The sequence below is a fragment of the Lactuca serriola genome, chromosome 6, assembly GCF_051521515.1.
Source record: "Lactuca serriola cultivar US96UC23 chromosome 6, Lser_US96UC23_V15, whole genome shotgun sequence".
In the NCBI taxonomy this organism is placed as follows: Eukaryota; Viridiplantae; Streptophyta; class Magnoliopsida; order Asterales; family Asteraceae; genus Lactuca; species Lactuca serriola.
In genome coordinates this window covers 128,098,811-128,125,235 of record NC_136413.1, presented here as the reverse complement: position 1 = coordinate 128,125,235, position 26,425 = coordinate 128,098,811, and the positions used below count along the sequence as shown (strand labels likewise).

Below are 26,425 nucleotides of genomic sequence, written 5' to 3'. Positions count from 1 at the left end.
AAATCGTCCAAGGCCTTTAAGGAAAGGAGTCCATGGGTTGCTTAGGGCTTAAGCATCCAAATTAGGGTTTCCTTGTTAGATAACCCTAATAGCCTCACTATATATAGAACCCTTATGCCCCAAAAACGTGGTGAACTAATTGTCTAGGGTTTCCACACGTTTTTTAGAGCCTCCTTCTCTTCTCCTCTTCATCCTCTTGCTTTTGGTGTTTGTGAACCATTAGAGGAGTGACATCTGTGACTCTAAGCTTTCTAAAGTCAATACAAGAAGGAATTGTGATTATTATTGCTACATAACAATCAAGGTAATATCTTAAACCCATTCTTATGTTAATATGATTACTTGTATGCTAGAACTACGGTTTATAGTCTTGGATAACTTGCATGTACAATAGAGAAACCTAGATCCAAGCATTAGGGTTGGTATTAGCACATAGGATGTTCTTATGACTAAAACCCATCAGTGGTATCAAAGCCTTGATTGGTTTCTATTGTATTGATGCATTATGTAGCTGAAAATCGTATTCTGGCTTACTGTTCGACCTGACTCGGCGAGTCACTACTTGGACTCGGCGAGTCAGCCCTACTCGGCGAGTTCCAAAGTGTAACTCGGCGAGTCGGAGCGTCAGACAAAGGAAATTTCGGATTTTGTTGCTGTTTTGCTTAAGGATAATTACCATATTCGTTTTAAACCTATAAAATACGAATTTTATTTTTTCTTAAATAATGTCCTTGCCAAAACACAAGATAATTACCAATTGATTAGATAATAACTTCCTTATATGATAAAGATTGAATTATTTGTATTAATTGGGTAACTTATTTAACAAGAAATTGAAAATTAGGTCAAATATAGATAATGATGAAATTAATTGTTTAATTTATATTATTTGTTATTTGATCTTTGTGTTATGAAAAGTTTCAATTTTTCCCCTTTAGGTTTTATAGTTTAATTTTAAACTCAAAAGTTTAGTTTTGAAATTTAAATAGTTGAAACCCTAATGTTCTGAAAAGGTTTCAAAACTTGCCCTCAAGTTTTGGAATTTAAATTTTGATTAAAAGTTTAGTTTTGATGTATATTTAATTCTAAACCTAAATGTTTTGAAATGTTTCAAAACTTGCCCTCAAGTTTTGGAATTTAAAAGTTGATTAAAAGGTTTGATTTAGGAATGTTAAATTCTAAAACCCTAGTATTGTTTTGAAAAATTCAAATCACACCCTTATGGTTTTATTAATTAATTAAGGTGTATAATTAAAAGAGGTTTAATAAATCCATAAAAGTTTAGGTTTACAATTTAATTGAATTAAAAGTATAATTGTTAAATTTGACCTCCTAGTATTTTAAAAGTGTAAAATACACCCTATACTATATATAACATTAAAAGTCTAACATTATATATATGTATGAGTAAAAGTCAGTCTTACCGTTAGTAGGCCTCATTCACGAAGCTGGTCTATAAGGGGTGTTTAAGGAAATTGCCTATAAAATGGCGACTGAATGGGTATCCACTCTTACCCACCGCACTCTTGACTAGTGGAGGGTGGTTAGCCGAACGGGTAGGATAGGACAAAACCTTCCAGTATAAGTATAATGAAGTACAAAAGTAACTAAATGTTTTACAAATTCCCAATCTTAGTTACTTAGGCAAAAGTGAATTGATGCAATTCCATGAAATTACACTTTGTGCCCTTGCGAAGACGTTAGTGGAGCGTGTGTGGTTAACCGGCACACTAAATGGTTCTAAGCAAAGGTAGCAAAGGGTGACTCAATGTTTGTCATAGTTCGGTGGAGCGTGTGTGGTTTACCGGCACATCGAATAGGTGACTGTAACATGTGAGGGCACCATGTAAGTTTGCATGGTTATTCACACCCGCTTTATGATCATTGGCATCCCAGTCACAAACAAGAGGGGCATATCGAGATTTAAACATGCCATTGAAATGTTCAATGAATCTCAAAGGATCTAGGAGTTTTCATAGATTTAAAACTTAAATTTCTTTTTCATTTTTCATGGTGGAAATTAGTGAATCGTCATTCACTTACCTTCAAATATTCTGCAACTAGATTACGGCATCCCTTTTCGAGGTTGTAGCATATTGTGTTGGGTCCTAGCCTTAGTATCTCATTTGGGTGAATTACTAAGGACTCAATCAATCAACTAACTTGAATTCGTTTTCTCCCGTTTTGTAGATGTCAAAGTATGACAACTATGGTCTTCCCAAATCCCGTGGAACAAGCATTCCGCATGAAGATGATATTCCACGATTCGATCGAGGAACAAGAGATCATGCTTTACTTCCTCCACCTCCTCCAATTATTCTCGCTAACCCACAAGTTCGAAGACTTGAAAAGTTCAAGCTCACTCAAGACCTTTTGGCAAGTAAACATAAAGAAGGAAAGTCGGTGTGTGCACACGTCGTAGGGATGAAGTCACACATTGATAGGTTAAGAATGTTGGGATCCGTTGTCTATGAGGAGATGGCTGTTGATTGGGTTTTTCAGTCACTTCCTAACTCATATAGTGAGTTTGTAAGAGAGTACTATATGATGAACTGCGACGTGACCCTTATAGATCTCACCTATATGCTTATTCCCGCTGAATCAGCAATGGTTTGGCTTAATAGAAAAGCAAAGTTGATTGGTGAATCTTCCTTCAAGACCTCTATGGTTATAGAAAATGGCAATGAAAGACATGCTATGATCGAAAAGTTTGATCATAAGAGAAAGGCAATGTCTGAAGTAGTTCCATGTCCTGTTCCAAAAGAGTCAATTTGCTTTTATTGCCAAGAGAAGGGGCATTGGAGACGAAGCTGCACTATTTACCTAAGAGATCTAAGAGATGGGAGAGTCAAAACGTATGGCTCTGCTTTAGGTAAAATCCATTGACTAACTCTTTTAAGCTTCTATTCTAGATTCTTAATACATAATGTGATAAGATTACAATTGATGTTTTATAGGATCGAAGAAAAGAAAGGAAGCTTAAGGGAAGAAGTGAGCAGAATCTAACCGTGAAGGAATGGATTTCGATCGCATTACTTGAAGATTAGATTCTTGAGCTACTACTTAGAGTTAGAATAAGATTGCTAAGAAAGGTGTATTAGCATAGTTTTTCAAATAATTGCATTGTAAGGACAAATTTTTTCTGCAATAAAATACATTTTAATTTTATATTATTTATTTATCCTTGCAGTGGCGTGTATGAAAAATTGATGTTAGAATGTTTCTATTATTAGCAATAATGGATTTGATTCTTAATTATGGAAATGTCGAAAATTTACCAAATAAGGAGAGTTTCTCACCGACCAAGTTTCAGTTGGACAAAAATTTGGAATCACGCAACTTGGTTGCATGATGAATGAGAAATTTCATATTTGGAAATTAGACTAATTCGTTGACAAAGTGTCAAGTGAAAGGACTAGGAAATCGAGTACACAAGTTGCGGGTTGATCAAGTCCACCATAAGAGTAACAAAGATATTCGTCATGATTTACTAAAGGTTTAGTAAATATGATTATACTTATAAGATTAAGTGTAATTCCGAATTGATTGAAAAAGTTTAAATCAATAGCAGAACAAATAAGAAGAATCAAGTAGGCAGAAAGATAAAAGTTTCTCCATTCTAAGAAGAAGGGAGAGTACCTTTTATGCTTTATGATAGGTCTTAATGATTAAGAACCATATCTCAATTGATCCTCTAAGTGAGTCTTAGTATAATTATATGTCTAAGAAGAGGATTAAAGAATTGAAGAAATGGTTAAATCAAGAAGTCAATCATACTTCGTTCCAAAACAAATATTAGAGTTAAGATTGTGAAATTTAGTGATAAGTATTAAGAAGGTTTATAACATTCATCAAATGTGGAAAGTTGTGATGTCTTGGATAAGACAAAGACCAACTAGGACCAATTTATGAAATGTTTTGATAAAAACTACACTAACTCTTGAATATTTGTTTGTCAAGAAATGTTTATTGACAAGAGAATCTTATATGTCAAGGAGTCAGTGGGAGTCTTAATGGTCTTGAAAGGTTTCAAGAACAAATCAAAATAGACCTTATCGATCATCACTAGCACACGAGTTGAGGTTTACAACCTATCGTGTTGACATTATTTTGTTTCTGTGCCGTTCTAATTAAGTTAATTATGCATGTAAGTTCTATGAGTTCTCATTTGAATGAATAAAAGGCAAGGACCTTGATCAATGAAAAGTACATTGATAGGAAAAGGTGAGCTGCTTAACTACTTGGAAGACATGGTGGGCAGCTGTGTTACCGTAAGGCAAGGAAATCAAGATTAAGAAAGTTCGGTCCATATGAGTTTGAATTTGTCGTACTTTGGTTTTGACAAATTCACATGGATAGGAACACATACACCATTAAAATCTAAGTGTCATAAGATTCCCTCCATGAAAATGACTGTGAGGAAATGCTTTCACTAATAGAGATTTTAAGAAGATAGTGATTGTGAAATTGTATTCTCGAATTCGATTATGGTTACGGTATCCCTTTCCATGATTTGAATTGTGAGATTTGGCAATAGTCTGAATTGTTTAGACACACATATGAACTATCTATGGCAAAGGTGTATAATTTTAAGAAGCCTTGATAAAAGATTATCAAAGCATTAGGTATTAGAAATATGAACTTAAAGAAATTCAATAGGCATTTTTTTTTTCTGGAAGTTAAGATGTTTTCTGAATACATGTCAAAGCTAGTGGGAGCATAAGTGTTATGTTTATAATAATCATCTTGATAGTGGGAGCATAAATGTTATGATTGTATGATTATTAAGGCAAGTATTGCAAGTTAGCAATATTAATTATAGAAAACAAGAGTCATACCTTGCAAAGTTGTAAGGGTTGAATAGTTGTTTTGCTATAATTAAGGGAGAGGATATTATGCTTCATTTCAAATCTAAAGGCTTAGGTTGTGGAATGTTAATAATTTAGTCAAGGAAACATAGTATGTTCTCAAATTTCGATTATTATTACGGCATTCCTCTTCATAGTTCGAATTTTGAAAACGTAGCACATAAAATATTACGGCAGAAGATTGATAAAGTATCAAATCTTTATGTAAGACATTATGCATCGTGTCCTATACGCTTCGGGTATAGGATCGATTGCAAATGCTATAATATTTGACCATTCTAAAATTTTCCAAATGTCTCGCGCATTTAGAGGGAAAAAGGACAAGAATCGGTTTTGACTAAGATAATTAAACAACTATCAAAGGACAATCCAAAGTTCACCTAGGATTGGTTGCTTGTGAGTAGTTGGAAGTATAGTATTGGATGGACCATATCGACATTATTATTAATAGATAAGATTCTATTGAGAATGAGTTGTCATATGGTAAGTATGGAAAGTTTTCCATATTGGGAGTTGAATATTGAAAATCTATGTCTAGATTAGAAACTTTTATGCAAAAGGATGTTCAAATGAATGTACTTTGAGTGAGAGACATCATATCTAAGGAATTGTATTGTAACAATCTCCGATAGAGGACTTTGTAATATCATTGGCAATAGTCATTGTGACTTTTGTGCTATGACATTACGAAAGGATCATTGCATAAAATGTTAGAATATAGCATATTCCATAAGTGGCAAGAACTTGATATTATTTCACTTATGGAAAAGGATTAGGAGTTGTGAAATGAGTATGATTGGAAATGTGCTCATTTGATCTATTTCACAAAGTAAGAACCATAGGTAAACATTGTGTGCATGCTAGGAGCATGGGACAAGTGTAGTAATAATTCAAGTAAGAAGTTGATTACCCAAAACAACAAATAATGAGTAATCGATATGGTGATAAATAAAAGGTGTTTTATTTATGCTCAAAGGTTTGAGGCCATATGGGATTAGTATTATTCTTGTGTTTCACTTTGCATATTTTGACTTCCTGAATAATTTAATTGGTTGAGAACAGTCAAATTATTCGAACGGGCCACAGTCGTTCATATGTTGGAAGTAGGTATGAATAAAGACCGTCGTGAATTGGTGTGTGGATTGTCTAAAAAGTATTAGACATAAGCAAATGTTTGTTGCAACGTTCATGAGTGCTTATGAATATGATTTGAGCATTGGATTAAACCCACGCTCACTTGGATCACTCCATGAATTGTATCACGAGTGATTGGTGAGACGATAACATCTTATATTCTTGAAACCGAGATGTGTGAGTTGTATCTTGCGAATCGGTTGCACATTGATAATATGTAAACGCACCAGTAACTTGGTGTCATAAAACATATTGTTGTGTGTGATTCGGTGAGTGAGTGCAAGCGAGCATTGAATCAAATTTTATCCATTCCTTTTATCTAAAGTAGGATAAAAGAGATATCTTTGGGCCCCTCAATGATTTAGTGATGACAAACGTAAATGCTCGGCCGGGCTAGGGCTAATTTGATTTGTTCAATTAGTCAGTCGTCATAAATCGGAATTCGAAAAATAGTACAGAGAGAATGATTAGAAATCATGTCTCATACGATATCTAGAATGGAGGAATATATGATCTCTTATCTAAAGGACACGTGTATCTGATAGGATTAGAGTTGACAACGGCTTTGGAAAGCTACGATTGCAGATCATGATCTGAATTCATACGCATAATAGTTATTAGACTTATCCAAGTGGGAGACTGTTGGATTAGTGTCTAAGTCCATAACTATTTTGGTATGTACTTGACCCGATGGTGCATGGTCCTTTTGGGTTGCCTTCACCAAAGCAACTTGATAGGATGAATTATGGAGAGAAATGATTAAATATGATTTATTAATATATTATGAGAATAATATATAAAAGGAGAAATCATATTGTTTAATTAATGTTAGTCAAGAATTAATAAGAATTAAGTTTGTGACTAAAAGAGATTACTTAAACTTAAGGGACTGGAATTGTAATTATAAGATAATTGCAATTGGGCCATGGATTGCCTTATATTATAATGTTGGACGAATTCTATGGGGAAACCCATTAGAAATCGTCCAAGGCCTTTAAGGAAAGGAGTCCATGGGTTGCTTAGGGCTTAAGCATCCAAATTAAGGTTTCCTTGTTAGATAACCCTAATAGTCTCACTATATATAGAACCCTTATGCCCCAAAAACGTGGTGAACTAATTGTCTAGGGTTTCCACACGTTTTTGAGAGCCTCCTTCTCTTCTCCTCTTCATCCTCTTGCTTTTGGTGTTTGTGAACCATTAGAGGAGTGACATTTGTGACTCTAAGCTTTCTAAAGTCAATACAAGAAGGAATTGTGATTGTTATTGCTACATAACAATCAAGGTAATATCTTAAACCCATTCTTATGTTAATATGATTACTTGTATGCTAGAACTAGGGTTTATAGTCTTGGATAACTTGCATGTACAATAGAGAAACCTAGATCCAAGCATTAGGGTTTGTATGAGCACATAGGATGTTCTTATGACTAAAACCCATCAGCTTCTTCATGTGTTTATGCCCTGCTGACCAGAAGGTCAGGTATGAATTGAACCTGCTGAGGCCTGGGGCGAACGACTGGTGGTGGCTGACGACTGGGTTGTATACTGATGATCAGAGGGCTGCTATTACCTAGGAGCAGTTCCAGAATATATTTCGCGCCCGCTACGTTCCGCGCGTGGAACGGGAGTGGCTTGCTCAGGAGTTTTTGACCTTGAGACCGGATGGGGAGTCTGTGATGGAGGTTACCCGTATGTTCACGGAGAGGGCTATGTTTTGCCCGGAGTTTGCTTCAGAGCAGTCTCAAATGACTCGTTATCTGAGTATGCTCAAGACAGATATTCGACAGTTTGTCTCTACTCAGCGATGTGATACCCTCCTGGACCTACAGGAAGCCGCGCGGCGGCGTGAGTTGGAGATAGAGCTGTAGCTAAAGGAGCAGCGTCATGCACCAACACAGTCTCAGCTGGCTCCTAAGCGGTCTAAAACCGCTGATACACGGTCCGGGGGTCATCAGAGCCGCACTTGTGGATAGTGTGGCAAGGCTCATTCAGGGGTTTGTCGAGCAGGTGGTGGGTGCCACAAGTGTGGCAAGGAGGGGCACTATGCCAGGGACTGTCGTCAGTCAGCCCCTCCTGCATATATGAGGATTTGTTTCCATTGTCATCAGGTTGGTCATGTGAAGACCAACTGTACGCAGCTCGCCGCCAAGCCGGCGCAGGGTTCCGCGCTAGCTACTGTGAGGATTGGAGACAGGAGGCCAGTCAGGATGGAGCCTCCGGAGACTCAGGGTCGCGCCTTCCAGCTCACGGCCGAGGAGGCCAGGGCAGCACCGGATGTGGTTACTGGTATTTTTCTATTCTCTATCTCAGTTATTGTATTGGTGCTATGCTTATTGGCTGTACCTATGATCAGGTACGTTTTTAGTAAATTCTTTGCCTGCTTTGGTTTCATTTGACTCGGGGGCGAGTCGGTCGTTCGTATCTCAGACCTTCTCTAGAGGGTTCAGTGTGCTGATAGATGATCTTGAGTGCCCGTTGCGAGTTTCGATCGCCAACGAGCACGGCGTTTCTGCTTCTTCGGTCTACCGAGGATGCAAGTTGGAGATTTTCGGAGTGTCTTTATCGATATATTTGATTCATATTCCCATGGGGGATGTATGCGTGATTGTGGGAATGGATTGGCTTAGCTGTTTTGGCACCATGATCGACTGTGAGGTACAGCGGGTGGTGGTTTGAACCCTAAGTGGGGGAGAACTGGTGGTATATGGCGAGGGCACCAGGTCGGGATTAGGGTTCTGTTCGGCGGCCAGGGCTCGACAGTATATTCAGCACGGGTGTGCTAGTTATTTGGCATATGTGGTAGATACGCGGGTTAGAGAGCAGCTCTCAGTTTCAGAGGTCCCTGTGGTTAGAGAGTTTGCTGATGTATTTCCAGAGGAGCTACCCGGAGTGCCTCCGGTGAGGTAGGTTGAGTTTATGATTGATCTAGTGCCAGGTGCGGCCCCTATCACCAAGGCGCCGTACCGTTTGGCACCGCTAGAGATGCAAGAGCTGTCATCTCAGTTGTAGGAACTGCTAGGTAAGCAGTTTATTCATCCGAGTAGCTCACCTTGGGGAGCACCGATCCTCTTCGTCAGGAAGAAGGATGGTTCGCATAGGATGTGCATTGACTATAGGGAGTTGAATAAGTTAACGGTAAAGAACCGTTATCCGCTCCTGAGGGTAGATGATCATTTCGACCAGCTGCAGGGTGCATCTTAGTTTTCCAAGATTGATTTGAGATCAGGTTACCACCAAGTCAGGGTGAGGGAGGAAGATATGGAGAAGACCGCGTTTCGGACTCGTTATGGTCATTATGAGTTTGTGGTGATGCCGTTTGGACTCACCAACGCGCCAGCAGTATTCATAGATCTGATGAACCGATTCTACAAACCGATGCTCAATCGCTCGGTCATTGTGTTTATAGATGATATCTTGGTGTATTCCAAGACCCGAGAGCAGCATGAGGAGCACCTCAGGGAGCTGTTGGAGGTGTTGCGACGAGAACGGCTCTATGCCAAGTTCTCAAAGTGTGAGTCCTAGTTTCGGGAGGTTTAGTTCCTTGGACACCTCGTTAACCAGGATGGGATTTTTGTCGATCCGGCCAAGGTGGAGACGGTTATGCAGTGGGAGACACCGAGATCTCCCTCAGACATCAGGAGTTTTCTAGGCTTAGCAGGGTATTATCGAAGATTCATTCATGATTTCTCCAAGGTTGGTGTACCCCTCACTCGTCTAACGAGGAAGGGAGTGCATTTCCGGTAGGGCCCGGAGCAGCAGAGGGCATTTGAGACCCTCCGGCAACGGTTATGCGAGGCGCCAGTGTTGACACTCCCCGAGGGAGTGGAGGATTTCGTGGTATATTGTGATGCGTCCATTGCAGGCTTAGGGGTAGTCCTCATGCAGAGGGGGTGGGTGATAGCTTATGCATCGCGACAGTTGAAGCCGCATGAGACAAGATACCCCACACACGATCTTGAGTTGGGAGCGGTGGTCTTCGCTCTCAAGATTTGGAGGCACTATCTGTACGGGGTCCGTTGTACCATATACACTGATCACAAGAGTTTGAGGCACATTATGGATCAGCCGAACTTGAATATGAGGCAGCGCAGGTGGTTGGATGTAGTCAAGGACTATGATTGTTAGATCCTTTACCATCCTGGAAAAGCAAATGTGGTTGCGGACGCCCTGAGCCGCAAGTCAGCTGGGTCTTCTACCCCAGCCAGATGTATGAGGATAACGGTGGATTCCCCACTGGTGGGTTTGGTCAGAGATGCTCAGATCGAATGTATGAAACCGGAGAACGGGAAACTGAAAAGAATTAAGGGCGAAAGCGCCCGGTTTGTTCAGGATAGCCGCGGGCTACTGACCCGATATGGTCGGGTTTGGGTTCTGATGACTGGAGGAGTTAGGCAGACAGTGATGGAGGAGGTTTATAAGTCTCGTTTTTCTGTTCACCCGGGGGCTACCAAGATGTACCGAGATTTGAGTTTGAGTTATTGGTGGCCTGGTATGAAGTGAGATATCGCTTGGTACGTTGAGAGGTGCTTGACCTGCAGAATGGTCAAGGCCGAGCACCAGAGGTCGCATGGTAAGTTGTAGTCCCTGGAGATTCCCATGTGGAAATGGGAACGTATTACGATGGATTTCGTCACAAAGTTGCCGAAGACGGCAAAGGGATTCGATGCTATATGGGTCATCGTGGATCGATTGACCAAGAGTGCCCATTTCCTAGCTATACTGGAGAGTTCGTCGGCAGAGAAGTTGGCCGAGCTATACGTCCGCGAGATTGTCTCTCGCCATGGGGTTCCAGTTTCCATAGTTTCCGATCGGGATGTCCGATTTACTTCCCGTTCTTGGCAGAAGTTCCACGAGGAACTAGGTACGAGACAACATTTCAGTAAAAGGTTCCATCCGCAGACTGATGGGCAGAGTGAGCGGACCATTCAGACCCTCGAAGATATGTTGAGGGCGTGCGTCTTGATTTCAGTGGGAGTTGGGATTCCCACCTACCGCTTGTAGAGTTCGCCTCCAACAACAACTATCATTCCAGTATTGGTGCCCTACCTTTCGAGCTGTTATATGGGCGGAAGTGTAGGACCCCAGTCTGTTGGGGCGAGGTTGGGCACATGGTGATGGTTCGGACGGAGGTAGTTCTGCAAACTACCGAGATGATACAATAGATTAGACAGCCGCTACAGACTGCTCAGAGCCGATAGAAGAGTTATGCTGATCGACGCCGATCTGAGTTGGAATTTCAGGTGGGTGACATGGTTCTCCTGAAGGTCTCACCCTGGAAGGGTGTGATCCGTTTCAGGAAGAGGGGAAAATTGGGTCCCCAATTCATCGGGCCGTTCAGGTTTGTTGCCAGGGTTGGCAAGGTGGCTTATAGGCTAGAGCTTTCAGAGGAACTTAGCTGGATCCACATCACATTACATGTCTCGCAATTGCGAAAGTGTGTCATGGACCAGGAGGCAGTGGTATCGTTGATGACATTCAGTTCGTTGAGCGCCTGAACTATGTGGAGAGGCCTGTAGCTATCTTGGAAAAGAAGAAGAAGATTATGCGGAACACGGAAATACCTTTAGTAAAGGTGCAGTGGGAGCATGGGAGATGATCCGAGTGGACGTGCGAGCCGGAGGCGGAAATGCGCGAGCATTACCCGACATTGTTTTCTTCAGCGGACTTCGAAGACGAATTCTAGTTCAAGTGGGGGAGAATTGTAACGCCCCAATCCTCAGTTATTTATTTATTAAGAATTTTTGGATAAAGCTCTACTCGATGAGTTGGTTGACCTACTCGTCGAGTAGCAACGGGGTGAGAATGCGTGTTTAGTGACCTACTCGGCGAGTCCACTATTGGGACTCGGTGAGTAGGAGCTGGCAGATGAAACCCTAAATCCCGGGGTTTGCACCCCTATTTAAAGGAGCCTCAGCCTCCTTTGGGCTTCCTTACTGTCTTTGAGAGCCCTTAAAACCCTAATTCGTGTGTGTGTGCCTAGATGTGGGTTTGAAGCATGGAAAAGAGGATTTTGGAGGAAGGAAGGTAAGAGTGCAAAGGAAATTAAAGCAAGAAAGGAGGGGGAAACAGGTTTTGCCTCAGCTAGCATCTTTTGAAGGTATCAAAGTTCCATTCTTACTTCCTTTTCTTTCCTCTTGTTGAGTTCTAGGGCTTTTTATGGATTTTCATGTTGGGATGTTGAGCTATGGGCTAGATCTGAAGTTGTAACTTCAGATCTGGACCCTCCTTGGGTGCTAGAGTCATAATGTTGTTGTATTGGTTGTGGTTGAAGTCCCTCTTGGACTAGAAGCTCCATTATGAACTTAAAATAGACATTTGGAGCCTTTAAAACCATGCATGTACATAAAGTTTGCAACTTTACGTGGTAAGTATGCCCTAGAAGCTTAGATATGTGATTTGGAGCCGCTGCATGGCTCAAAACACGTCTGTATGGAAGGAGGACTGAATGGAATCGATGAGTCGCAAGGATGACTCGGCGAGTCACATGAAGATGGTCATTGAACTCGGCAAGTTGGATGAACAATTCGGTGAGTATGATGAAGATCGCCGTAAAACTCGACGAGTTGAAGAACAACTCGGCGAGTCGGATGGCTTTTCCCTTGGATGGGCTTGCATGTGTACCCGTCGAGTTGTAAGGAGGAAACTCAACGGGTAGCCCTTAAGGATTGATCGGGATTCGAAGGAACTCGACGAGTCACTCCGATGACTCGGTGAGTTGGAATGTGCTCCATGGACTCGGCGAGTGGCCGAGTGCACTCGGCGAGTTGAGGTCAACATGGACTGTTGATCTTGACTGAGGACTCTGACCTTGATCAGGAATTTCTAAGAGGTTATGGGGTGTCTCATAAGAGTAAGAACTTATGAGTATATTGTGCTATAGTTATAGGTGGTGGAGCCGGTGTCAAGTGATCCGGTAGTTGCAGTTTGCATTTCAATCGACATCTGCGAGGTGAGTTATGGGTGTTAGAAGTTGGTATTAGAGCCTTGGTTTTAGCGAATTGGAGGAACACTCGTGTGAATCCAGTCTCAAACTGAGGAGATTTTTGGAAAATAAGTTTTAAAGATGGTTTTCAAAATAAGGGATGGAGGATGCAGAGGGTACGATCAGTCGCAGCCTGTAAGTATGCCCCAAAATAAAGGATGGTGTGGAGTACACACTTCCTTATGCTTGATCATGTATCAAAGTACACTGTTATTTAGGGGCGAAGCCCCTAAACGAAGGAGGGTCTAGGGGCAGCGCCCCTGGCTGTGGTCGAGCTATGTTACTATATAAAAAATGCATTAGAAATCCTGTTTTTTAGAGAATTGACCCATTTTGACTTTTATTCAAAATACCCGTTTTTATGACCATTTTGGTGGTTTGTGATAGTTTTAAACTTTCATATGATAGTTTTCAGACAAGTATCAAAAAGTCAATTTTGGTCTCATTTTCTTGTACTTACGAAATTATACCCTTTCATTCTCTTTCTTTGTCTTTGATTTACACTACAAGAATATGACTCTACAGCGACGAAAGCTATAGGGACGACTAATGTCGTCACCATAGAGGATAATATAGGGACGAAAAGTCGTCACTATAGAGTTGACTAATTTTGTTGACTTCCAAACCTAAAGCGATAATAAATCGTTTCTGTAGTTTGAGCGGGAACGAAAAATAATTGGCGGGGATCCGAAAAAGCTATAGGGACGACATATCGTCTCAAGCATAAATTAATTTAAATATATATAATATTTTTAATGTGTATATATCAAAAAATAGGGTGACGTCGTTTTTATGGGCAACAATAGGAACGAGTTATTGTCCCTATATGGTTTCGCTGAGTTAAAAACTTTTCCCAATCCTTGAACCTTATCGTCCCTATCGCACCCACAGTAAATACGGTTCCTCCTATGAGCTGAGGTGAAATTGTCGGTGCTTGTATGGCGGTAGGTAAGTTTGATCGTTTATTGCCCAACGTTTCCCTCGTCCACTCCTTCAACCTTTCACTATGATGTTTTCCCTCCAGCTCTAGATTTATCCCATTTTTTGAAATGCAGGTCAGCGGTTCCCTCTCATTCCGGCGGGCTACCTGTTTTCTGAATTTGGATTTCTACTTCCTCAACAGGTATGAATGGTTTCTAAGTTTTAGAATCCAACAACCTTCCTTTTCTCCTTATTAATGTATATGTTTTCTGGGTTATTTCCAACACTTATTCGTGTATAGGTTGTCTGGGGGACACAATTGAAGTTGGGACTTGGACAACAGGAGTTGGAGATCAGCATATCCTGAGTTGGACAACAAGCAATCAGGTTATTGTTTTTTATTATTCTATCTTCTAAGCAAGGATGTAACAGCCCTAGTGCCCCACCCCTTTGTTTGTCCCCAAATCTTTTGTAGAATGCTAGTATTTGTTGTATATAATCTCAATCTTGGTCACAATTTCAGCTTAGGAAAAGACTCATGGATAACAAAGACATTAAATTCTGATTTTTTACTTGTTCAAAAAATAGTAGACAAAAGTAAGAAGTTTCAGAAGTCAATCTTATATTTTTCCACAAGCAATTCTCTGAAATTATATTTTGATTGGATTCTTCCTGTTAACAATACTTTTAGTCTTTTAATAGCTAGCATTGTTAAGCCAAGACAAATTAAACGCCTTTTTGTCATTCCAATAGAATGAAACATTCAATTCCTTCTCTGATTTTGTTGCACCAAACACTACTTTTAACTAAATTTTTGAGAGAGAAAATGTTAAAGGACCTGAGAAAAAAGGTTTAACTTCCTTCCAGTGAGATGGGTTCAATAAATTTTTAACCTGTTACTTATTAGTTATTATTTCAAGTTTTTGCTTTTATCCATTCCAACTTAAATATAAATAAGGGTAATTTTGTCTTTTATAGAAAAAGGAAGAATGGAATCGAATTCCAATTCCACCTGATTCTGCCAAAATCCTTAAAAAAATTTAACTTTTACTTATTAGTTATTATTTCAAAATTTTGTTTTTATCCATTCCAACTTAAATATAAATGAGGGTATTTTTGTCTTTTATAGAAAAAGGAAGAATGGAATCGAATTCCATTTCCACCTGATTCTGCCAAAATCCTTAAACCAATGTTTTTTTACCATTCAAACTGAAAGTTACACCCCAGACCACAAGCTAGAGAGTCACGGACAATGTAATCAAATCTGCAAAAAAGAAAAAATAATATAAATTACTTTGACAGATTTGGTTTCTCCGGAAACATTATGCCAAGTTGCCAACCAAGCAACTCGTTATTGCTTAGTGTCATTCTCTACCTTTTCAAAATGAGTAACAATTTTGGTCCCCATACTTTACAATTAATCATAGGCTCTGTCCGAGTTTTGATTTTGTAAAAAATATGTCCCAGTGGTTTTAATTTTTTGCAAACCTAGAAAAATGATATGCCCTTGGACCAAACCTAGCCATTAGTTTGCGAATTTCTAGCCATTAGTTTATGAATTTCTAGCCATTAGTTTGTGAATTTCTAGCTAGGGACCATATTTGTAACTTACCAAGTATTATATATAGGATAATATTTTTGATGGCATATAAGTGAATATAATAGAGTGAATTTCATTTATATCCTTCTGCTAAAATTAAAGATAACAGGGGAAAACAGGTGTATGGAAGTTCTCATGGTGCTGAATCCACTACAAGAAAAATAGCCTTTTACGACGGGCAAACCACGACACTCGTTGATTTATGTTACGCAAAAGTGAGTGACATCAAAAAAGTGTCATCTCTTCAAAAAATTTAAGGATTTAGGTCATGCATTATTGTGTGCCCTTAAATTAGTGTCTAATGTAAAAAATAAAAAACACGGAGGGCACAAGTGCGTCCTCTGTGAATGTCGTTTTATATTTTTTATGAAATGCAGTTATCCTTGAAGGGAAAATGAAATCCCAAAATTTTTAAACCCGCTCCTTCTTTTGCCTTGTCTCCACCCAGGCCCTCATCCACATCCACCGCCTCCAATCATCGTTGCATCCTCTAACCTCAGACTGCGCGTACTGTTCATCTTTTCCCTCTTCTCGTTCGTTTCCCTTGTTAGGGATCTAGGTTTTTTTCAAAAGGATGCTCTTTGCAAATTTCGTTACATCTGCTCACTTCCGCTCACCTCTTACCTCCGGAGACCTCCGCTCAACTCTTCCCACTGGCGACCTCGAGCTCATCTCACCTCACCGAGACTACGACAACTGATCAATTTTACAAGCCTTCGTTTAAGAGCCAACCATTTACGACTCCTCACACTAACAATAATATGATTTAGGGATCATTACATTATGCCTATGTTAAACTTACAAGGAGATTAAGGGCTTTGCAACTTATCCATGTCGCCATCTATGAACTAGTGAAGCCCTATATAGGTCCGATTCAAGCATCGTTTAAGGTATAGGTAGCCTTTCCTCCTCCACAAATCAACGTGCGAGTTGTCTTCATTGTTCCTCCCATCAGGTAAGTTGATGGTTGCTCATTCTCGACCATCTCTATTCTCTCTCTCTCTCTCTCTCTCGATATTTCATCACCATTCTCCCTTTTCTGTTGAATAATGTTTCTCCATTGAGAAAACTTCAAATGATTCCATAAATTAGAGGTTCACTGGAAGTTGATCTTATTTCCAAGAGATATGATGACAGGTTTCAAGAAAAAGATGGGACGAACCCTAAATCTTCAATCAATGCCCATTTATTCCAAAAGCTACCGCAAGTTTGTCCGAGAAATAGAAGAACATTTGATATTGCTCATTACTCTTCCACAATTCGTCTCCTCGTCCTCCCACCCCCGCTGCCAGGTAAACCGAAGCCTAAATCTTCAATCAATCATCCAACATTTAATGCTCATCTAGACCTTCTTTTACGACTTTTTCTTTTGTATCCTAGCTAGGGTTCTTCAATGCCGCGTCATCTCTATACGCGTACATAGTTGTAAATGTAATATATGTTGAATTACGAAAAAAAACCCTAGTTTGTAGCGATTAAAGTTGAAAAAATTAAGTCACTTCAACATACAGGGAATTTGGGATCTAGAGGTATAACAGTTAGGCTAACTGTGTTGACTTTGTCTGATTAAGAAGGAACATGAGAGGAAGATTGAAGTTGTGGAAATAAGGATATTGTGGTGGACATGCTGTGTGGGACAAGATACTGAATTCAATAATAAAAATTATTAGGGAGTGATTTTCCTCATTATTGTTGTCCCGTTATTTTCATTCAACTTTATTGCTTTGTATGTGCTTTTTTCTTTCTCCCCTCTATTCATCCTTGTGAGCTCACATTTCATATGCCAGAGGTCATCTGTGAAAGCATTCTATCTACCCTTGGGTGAAAATATGACTGTATACATCTTACCTCCCTCTTACCCCATTTATATAGGATTTGGGTTTACTTGTTGTTTGCCTTTAAGTTAATACTACATTGAGATATATTACATGCCTAATCAACTTTTCTCATGACATGCAGGTTGATGTTAATCTTCAAAAGTTTTTTATTGGTATACGGACGGTATATATGACACTGAAGGGTGGCCTCAGATCCTAAAGTTGAAAGACTGGCCTCCATCAAATTCATTTGAAGAACGGTTGCCGTGTCATGGTGTTGAATTCATTACTTCTTTGCCCTTCAAAGAATATACACATCCTTGTGATGGCTACCTTAATCTTGCTGTCAAGTTGCCTGAAAAATATTTGAAGCCAGACATGGGTCCTAAAACATATATAGGTTATGGAGTTTCTGAAGAATTAGGACGTGGAGACTCTGTAACTAAACTGCAGCGTTGGCATCAGCGTTGCTACATTTTTTTGCTGGTGCAACAAGTAGCCATTATTGACCTTTGTAGAAGCATCCTTCCGTAACTTACTAACTTGATGCCCAATTGTAGAAAATTGTCTTTTAAGCAGACTGTAGTTAAATCGCTGGCAGTTTTCATCTTTCTCTCTTTGTTTATTTTGTTCTGTAGGTACCCTAACATGACAGAGGAAATGTTTGCTGAGTGTTGCCCTGTTTTCCAAGGCAACAACAACTCTATAAACTGCTTGCGAAATGTGTACAATATAGTTGGTTCCTGTAGCTCATCTTTTGTTATGGAGCTTATTGATATTCTTACTCTCAACCAGATAAGAAATTTAATACTTAATCTGTTGTTGGTTTTAGGTCAAAGAGAAGATTGATTTCAAACCTAATGATGATCAGAAACTTCAATATTCTATTTACATCCTACATGTGCTTTTTCCATTGTTGAAGCATGTAAATGACATCACATGAAAGAGATAATAATAGAGTCTAGAATTCAATGTATTTTTTGCTGTTTATCTCATTTTTCTTGCTTTATTTAAAATGTAGACCTTCTAGTTCTCATTGTAGCTAATCTAAATCAATGATTCCATATATATGAGTCTTGACTAATGATGATGACTATTTCATTCTTATGGGAAAAGGTTTGAGTTAGATAAGTTCATTGTTGAGACTTCATGGAAATGCAAGGAAACTCATTTCTTCTGCTTAACTTCTCAACTTGAAGTCTCAAGTCTCGTCCTTCATCATTTTAACTTAATTTCTATAGATGATCTCATAATAGATGACACGAACTTGAATCTTTGACCTTAAACTCAATATGAATGGATAAATGGCAATCAGCCATACTTTATGTAGGTTTTCCTGACTTTATTACTTGGTCAGGATCTTCTATATCGAAGGTACAGTTGAAGAAGGTAGAGTGCAGCTTGGATAAGCAAATTCACTGGTATGTCATTTCAATGATTGTACAAGTCTTTGAGGATTTTGTTTCTTGGGTGATGTATTCCTGTTTTGATTGTTCCATGATATATGCAGTGACTGCTGTAAAACATCAATTTTTGACTTGCATAGAAGCCGCCCTTCTTGTCATTATAACCTTTGCCTTCAACGTTGCTGGGAATTGCGAGATGGAAACCCTCAAGGAAACAAAGAAGAAGCTATCATTGAACCTAAAGATCCAGGGCCTGAGTACTTACATGGAAACCCTAATGGATTCAGGAAAGCATGGAAAAAGACATGTTATGTAGAGAAGGTTGTTGAAGATCCTGCACCGAAGGAAAAGCGAACTCATGACTGGAATTCTTTGGTTGATGACAAAATTCTTTGCCCTCCAAAAAGCATGGGTGGTTGTGGTCGTGGGAATTTAGAGTTGATGCACATAAAGTCACTTGACAGTGTTTTAGAATTGCTAGAGAAAGCACAAAAGATGCACAAATTGGAGGAAGATATGAGGGATATGCCTGTGAAATGGTGCACATGTTCTTTAGATGGTGGTGATCAGCAATTACAAAAAGTTTCTTCCCGTGAAAATTCTAGAGACAATTACTTGTATTGTCCACGTGCTCTCAGATGAGGCTGCTATTAACTATTTGGATTGGTGTGAGGTTGGATAAGTACTTTTATATTTTACATCTTTTATTTATTTTTCTAGTCATCTTTCTCCCCTCTATTCATCATTATGAGCTCACGTTTCATATGCCAGAGGTCATCTATGAAAGCATTCTATCTACCCTTGGGTGAAAATACGACTGTATACATCTTAACTCCATCTTACCCCCATTTATATAGGATTTGGGTTTAGTTGTTGTTTGAGTTCAAGTTAATACTACATTGAGATATATTAAATGCCTAATCAAATTTTCTCATGACATGCAGGTTGATGTTAATCTTCAAAAGTTTTTTACTTGGTATACGGATGGTGTATATGACACTGAAGGGTGGCCTCAGATCCTAAAGCTGAAAGACTGGCCTCCATTAAATTCATTTGAAGAACGGTTGCCACGTCATGGTGTTGAATTCATCACTTGCTTACCCTTTAAAGAGTACACACATCCACGTAATGGCTACCTTAATCTTGCAGTCAAATTGCCTGAAAAATCTTTGAAGCCAGATATGGGTCCTAAAACATATATAGCTTATGGTGTTTCTGAAGAATTGGGACGTGGAGACTCTGTAACTAAACTTCATTGTCACAAGTCTGATGTGGTATGTTTTTTTCTGTTTGGTTATGCCAAATTCTTCTGCTTGAAATTTTCTATTATGATTTTAGGCAAAGACATGATCACCGGTGTTGGATTTCATCTAGTATCATTGGAACTGAATTTTGCTCTTTAGGCGTCATCACGCTTTTTTTTTAACCTTTTAGTTATAGAAGTTTCCATTTCAATTTGTATGAGAAGAAATTGGTTTGCTGATGACTTCACTATCTTTAAAAGAAATATAACAGAAGCTGTCATGAAAGTTCGTTTACTTGCATTTCACACTTGCAATTTATGAGAGTCTCATATATATTACATGGGGATTGCATAAATTGCTGGAATGTAATCTTAATTTTTTTGAACCTTTCTTGATCTGTTGGAAGAAACCAACAACCCTCTTCTGTTTCTCATCTTTTTTCTGTTATAAAAGAATATAAAGCAGTAATTGCAGTACTTCTTGTACTCACCATGGAAAAAAGAACCACTAATTAAAAAGTAAAGTGAAGTGAACTTTATAAAGTAGCTGTATATTTACTATCCGAGTTAAACATAAATTTGCAATACCTGTTTTTGATTTACAATATAAAATTATCTCTAGCTTTATTTTAAGAAGACAAAACCCCGATCTAAACATTTTGGTATGTCAAAATAAAACCATTTTGCAAAAATTGAACCTGTCATGTTAGCTTTTCTTGTGAAGAGTTATTTCAAAGAGATATATTCTCTGTTTTGCACACCCAATCTGTTCTGGGTTTTATATCTTTTCATTCGTTAATATTTTTTCTAGTGACATGCAGGTGAATGTGCTGACTCATACTGCAACTGTGACCCTCGTCTTTGAACATTGTAAAAGGATAAATGTATTAAAAAAGCTGCACAATGCTCAGGATCAGAAGGAACTTTATGTTCATAACACGAAAGATGCTACCTCTGAGCAAGTTGTTGGGTCGAAGAAACAAGAAGGGCATAAAACTACTAGTAAACAGACCAATATTTATTGAAGAAAGAATCTGTGAAGGAGTTGAGTTTGACATTGATAAAAAAGATAAAAGGAAGAGAAAGGGTTCAAATCAAAGAGTTGAGGGACCAGATGGAAATAAACGAAAGAAAAAGAAGGGCAGGAAACAAGTGATATCTTCTGATAGTGAAGAAGGTGATAACCAGGATGATACTTCAGGTACTTGTGTGGTTGGATCTGATTTAGGAGATGGAGGTGCTTTGTTGGACATATTTAGGAGGGAAGATACTCCTAAACTCGAAGAATATCTCAAAAAACATTTCAGAGAGTTTAGACATTCCTTCTGTCTTCCACTGCAGCAGGTAATAATCCTTACTTTTAGTTGAAATTCTTTTATGTGTAGCATCACAATCCTACATAGTAATTTTTTAAATTGTTCAATTGTATTTTCTTTGGTCCAGGTTATACACCCAATTCATGATCAAACATTTGACTTAACCATGGACCATAAAAGGAAGCCCAAGGAAGAGTTTGGTTAGTATGCATTTGCAAGGCGTGTTATGTATCACCTTTCTCACTGGTATAAAATCTCTGAATGTGCTTTATTTTTTGGTTGTGATCAGGGATTGAAGCATAGAGTTTTGTCCAAAAGCTTGGAGATGCTGTCTTAATACCTGCTGGATGTGCCCATCAAGTCAGAAATCTAATGGTTAATAACTTACCACTAGTTATTATACTCTTTCAAACTGCATTAAATTGCTTCATTTGGAAATAATAGGGATCATCAGGGCTTGATGTTGTGGGGATGAATTGCCATGTCACAAATCTACCCAAAGCTACAGGTATGGTATCTTTTCTTCTATTATCATTATCATGTTTTGGGTTATGCTTGTATATTGTACTGAAAGTAGAAAGTATAATTCATTTGTTCCAGGAGATTAAAGAATCCGTGCAATCAGATTCCAGGCATTTAAGGCAAGAATATCATAAAATTACTGAGTGCATTTAAGGAAAGAATATCATAAAATTTCTCTTCTTTCCAGGGTTATATCATAAAAACCTGATTAATTAAAATTTTAATATTATTGGATAAATTAATATTTTTGTGGTGGCTAATTTCTGGTTGACATTCTTGTGGTGGCCACCGGTGAACACCCCCAAAATCCGGTGGCCACTGCCCACAGAACAGGTAAGGATGCTTTGATTTGGTTTTTTAACTGATGTGTTGTTTTTCGGTGGCCACCAACCACCACCGGAAGACCACCGTTGAAGCCAACCCGGAGAAATCCCGCTACCACTGCGAATCTGGAATCCACTTCAGGTGCAATCCACTACTCCCTCTTAAATTTTTTGAAACTTAGACATGACTACATATGATCAAAATAGCTACCTAATTTTATTAATAATAACTATTTAGGAGGTTGTATTCATTTGAATACACTTTGTCAGCTTTTACTTGTTTTGCCTGTTGACCTTGTTTTTTTAACTAATTTTGTTATATGATGATGGAGATATTAAAGTGCTATGTTTGGATAAGGAAAGGTGGAAACTTGTACGTAAAGAGTGGGCACAAACTTGTAGAGGTATGATTCCTTGTGTTTATGCTTAGGTTTTGTTTCGTTAGATGGAATGGAATGAATCATTACATTCCATTCCTTCCCTAATTCCATTCTACCATACAATACAATGATATATTACATTTTCATTAATTTTTCTCTTTATAAAATTTATTTATCGAAGTTTGTTGTGAGTATTGTCTTCTCTTTCATTCCTGCTTCGTTAGTTGTTGCTATTATGAAGGTAGGCCACTCTCCGGTTGTATTTTTCACATAATTGACAAGGAGCTGTTGTATCTATTCAGACTAGGCTTAGAGCAACGGTTGCAAGAGATGAGTTCAGAAGAAGAAGAAACAAGGTTGCAACTATAGTTAAGGTACTATAAATGAATTATGTTTGTAAAGTATTTAAGAAAATGATTAGAAACAATGGTGAATTTGTATAGATTAGTTTGCTACTTACAGGTTGATCTTGAATAAGTAAAGGGGCAATGGATTGTACGTTTTGTATCTAATTTGTTTGTAAATTTTTGTTACAAATTCTATTGATTTGTTTTATCTTTCCATGGAACGATTATTTGTATGACATTAAATTTATGCAATGGATTCTATTTTTTGTATATGATATTTTATTTTCTATTATGAAACATTAAATACAAATTTAATTTGAAAATAAGTAAATCTATTAATAATATTTTTTTTAACATTTAAAATTATGATACGCAAAAATGTGTGTCATCTTCGTTTATGACATGGCCTTTCCTGACAGGGGCTTTCTTGATACGCATTGCGTGTCGTAAACGAGCGTCGTAAATGAGCGTCGAAAATGCGCGTCGTCTATAGGCGACGCGCAAAAGTGCGTTGTCTCTCTTTATGACAGGGCCTTCCTTGACGTGCATTTGCGCGTCGTCTGGGCCTTTTACGACGCACAATGAACGTCGTAAAAGGCTATTTTTCTAGTAGTGATCCTATGCCCAAAAGTGATATAAGGAAGTAAGATTTTTTAAGTGTTATTTAAGGGTTTTGTCAACATTTTCTATGAAATATTAGTAATAGTTTTTGTGGATTTTTGTAGAAAAAAGAATCCGGAAGGGCAAACCACATTGATGGATGGAAAAAAAGTCACTTTAAGGAAAGAAAATGAGTAAATTACACGAATGGTCCCTATGGTTTGGGGTTTTTGTACGTTTAGTCCCTAACTTACTTTTTTTAACTCGGAAGGTCCCTGCTGCTTGTTTTTGTTACGCGTTTGGTCCCTTCTATTTGTTTTTGTAACGCGCTTGGTCCCTGTCTTACCTAAAAAGATTATTATTTGATTAGAGAAAAATGATGGGATAGGTAGGGTAAGGTGATGGGAGTGGGGTTGGGAGTGTGTTTATTTAAATAAATTAAAAAGTCAAGGGCAAAATAGTCTTTTTAGGTAAGACAGGGATGAAGCGTGTAATAAAAACAAACGCTAGGGACCTTCCAAGTTAAAAAAATAAGTTAGAGACCAAACGTGCAAATTACCCTAAACCATAGGGACCATTCGTGTAATTTACTCGAAAGAAAATGATGGTGTCACCCACAGGCGCAACACGATTGGGTAAGTAAAAGGGGTATTTACATACTTTTAGTATGATGTTATTTTGTGTAAATTATTCGTATGGAATTTATAGTAAAATGTTTATATTGTATTTAAAATGGATTGCGTATATTACAAGTAGATTTATTCAAAATTTGGAATTGTTATTCTTATTATTTATATACTTTGAGCAGGTTGGTTTTTTTTTCTTTTTATAGTTGTTATGCTGCCAAATTTTTGAAAAAATAACTAATAAATGTTTATTGTAGGGTAAAATTATGGAAGAGTATAGGAAATTTTTGGAAGAGGTTGATGGTGATGATTCATTGGTTAACCAGACAGAATACCTCGAGCATGCATTTGGAGAAAGAAACAGTCATACAAAAGGTGTTGGAAGAAAAGTGAAGAATGTAGTAACATATTATGTGCCAAGTACATCAACCAATCCCCAAAACTTCAATGCATTTGCTCAAGAGTTGACTCAACAAATGAGCCACCAATTTACCGAACAGATGCATCAAATGTTCTTATCTCAAAATCCAAACGCCCAACCACCACAATTTCAATTCACTTTTGATCGTTCCTGACTACAAGTTCCAAACGGTCATGATGACAATGAAGAAGATGAAGAAAGTCAAGGATATGAAAATGAAGATAATGAATGGAAGAAGGAGATGAAAATGAAGAATGGGAAAGTAGTTCTAGTGGATGTGATAAGTAGGTTGTTTGTGTTAGTTTGGTTTGTATGAAACATCTAAACAAAATCAAATTTAGCTCTTCATTTTTGGTAAACCGAGCATGTAGGATATTTTATAAGTTTGGATGGTATCGTATTTTGGAATGATTTAGATTTAAATTAACTATTTTTGGTTTTATTTTATATGAAAATTTTATTGTATATAGAGGCGACTTATCGTCGCTATAGGTGTACTTACAACAACAAGATGTCGTTGCTATAGATGAGGATATGGCGACAATATGTCGTCGCAATATGGGTCACTATGGCAACAATATATTATGTCTGTTGGTTGCTATATAGGAATGATTTTTCATCGCTATAAGGGGGGCTACAACGACACACGCTATGGCGACGACATTACAACCTAAAGAGACAAACCTACAACAACAAAGTCTATGGCGACGACAAGTCGTCGTTGAGGTCTATAGTGACGACTTTTCGGTCTGTAAAGACGATTTTTGTCGTCCCCATAGGTTAGAAATGTTGTAGTGTTACTCTGAGTCTTATCAAATTGGGGATTTGGGAGTGCCACCCAAATACTTCGATTTGAAAGTGATAATCACGATTCTTAGATTTCTAGGTGCCATTAAACCCATATTTCTAATATATATATATATATATATATATATATATATATATATATATATATATATGGCTAGGTTAAAGTGTTTTTTACATTTATTATGTGCTAGAATGCACCAATAGGAATTTAGTAAAATTATATTTCTATTTAATTAAATAATCATGGATATTAAATGGTTTCCATAATTGTATGTATATTAAATGATATCCATAATTATAATTTTCTCTTTATTAAAATTAATTAAATTCATCATTAATGTCAGTAATAACATTCTTTCAGAATGAATTCGTATCTAGGTTTTTATGTCAACAATAACATTATTTCAGAACTCACTCACTTAAAATATAGTAATAAAGTTGTATGGAATATAAAGAATGAGGGTGGATTCTAGTAGCATATACTCTAGTTCTCTTAGAATACACTCTTTTATTTTATATATGAATTCATTATGAAAAAATATTATTATTGATATTAATGACGAATTAAATTAGTCTTCATAAAAATGAATTATAAATATTGATATCATTTAATATACATTTAATGTTTACTCAATTCTTATTGGTACATTCTAGCACACAATAGATGTGAGAAACATTTGAACCTACCTATATATATATATATATATATATATATATATATATATATATATATATATATATATATATATACTAGTTTATAACCCATGGAAATCACGGTTACAAAAATAATTGAACTTTTATTATAAAAACTCAAAATTATTAATCAATTATTTTAAATAAATTATTAATTAAGAGATTTTTTTAGTTATATGAAATTATAATCATTGATTTAAATAAATATGTGAAATTATATCACTTTATAATTGGTATTAATTTTATTTTAATTTTTATTTTAATGTTATTAATTCAATGTACTTGGAGTGGTAAATTTAAATTTTGAAATTTGAAATAAATAATTAATAGGTTGATAAATGACATGCATTAATTAGATGACTTAATAGGGTGACACATGGCAAAAAGAGAATAACATATGCATTAATTAAGAAGCCTAA

The 26,425-nt window shown here is 37.5% G+C and overlaps 1 pseudogene; it reads left to right on the top strand.

The window, feature by feature from the left end:
- The first annotated feature begins 13,922 nt into the window (after positions 1 to 13,922).
- LOC145060146 (lysine-specific demethylase JMJ29-like) lies at positions 13,923 to 24,660 on the top strand (annotated as a pseudogene).
- Positions 24,661 to 26,425: the final 1,765 nt, after the last annotated feature.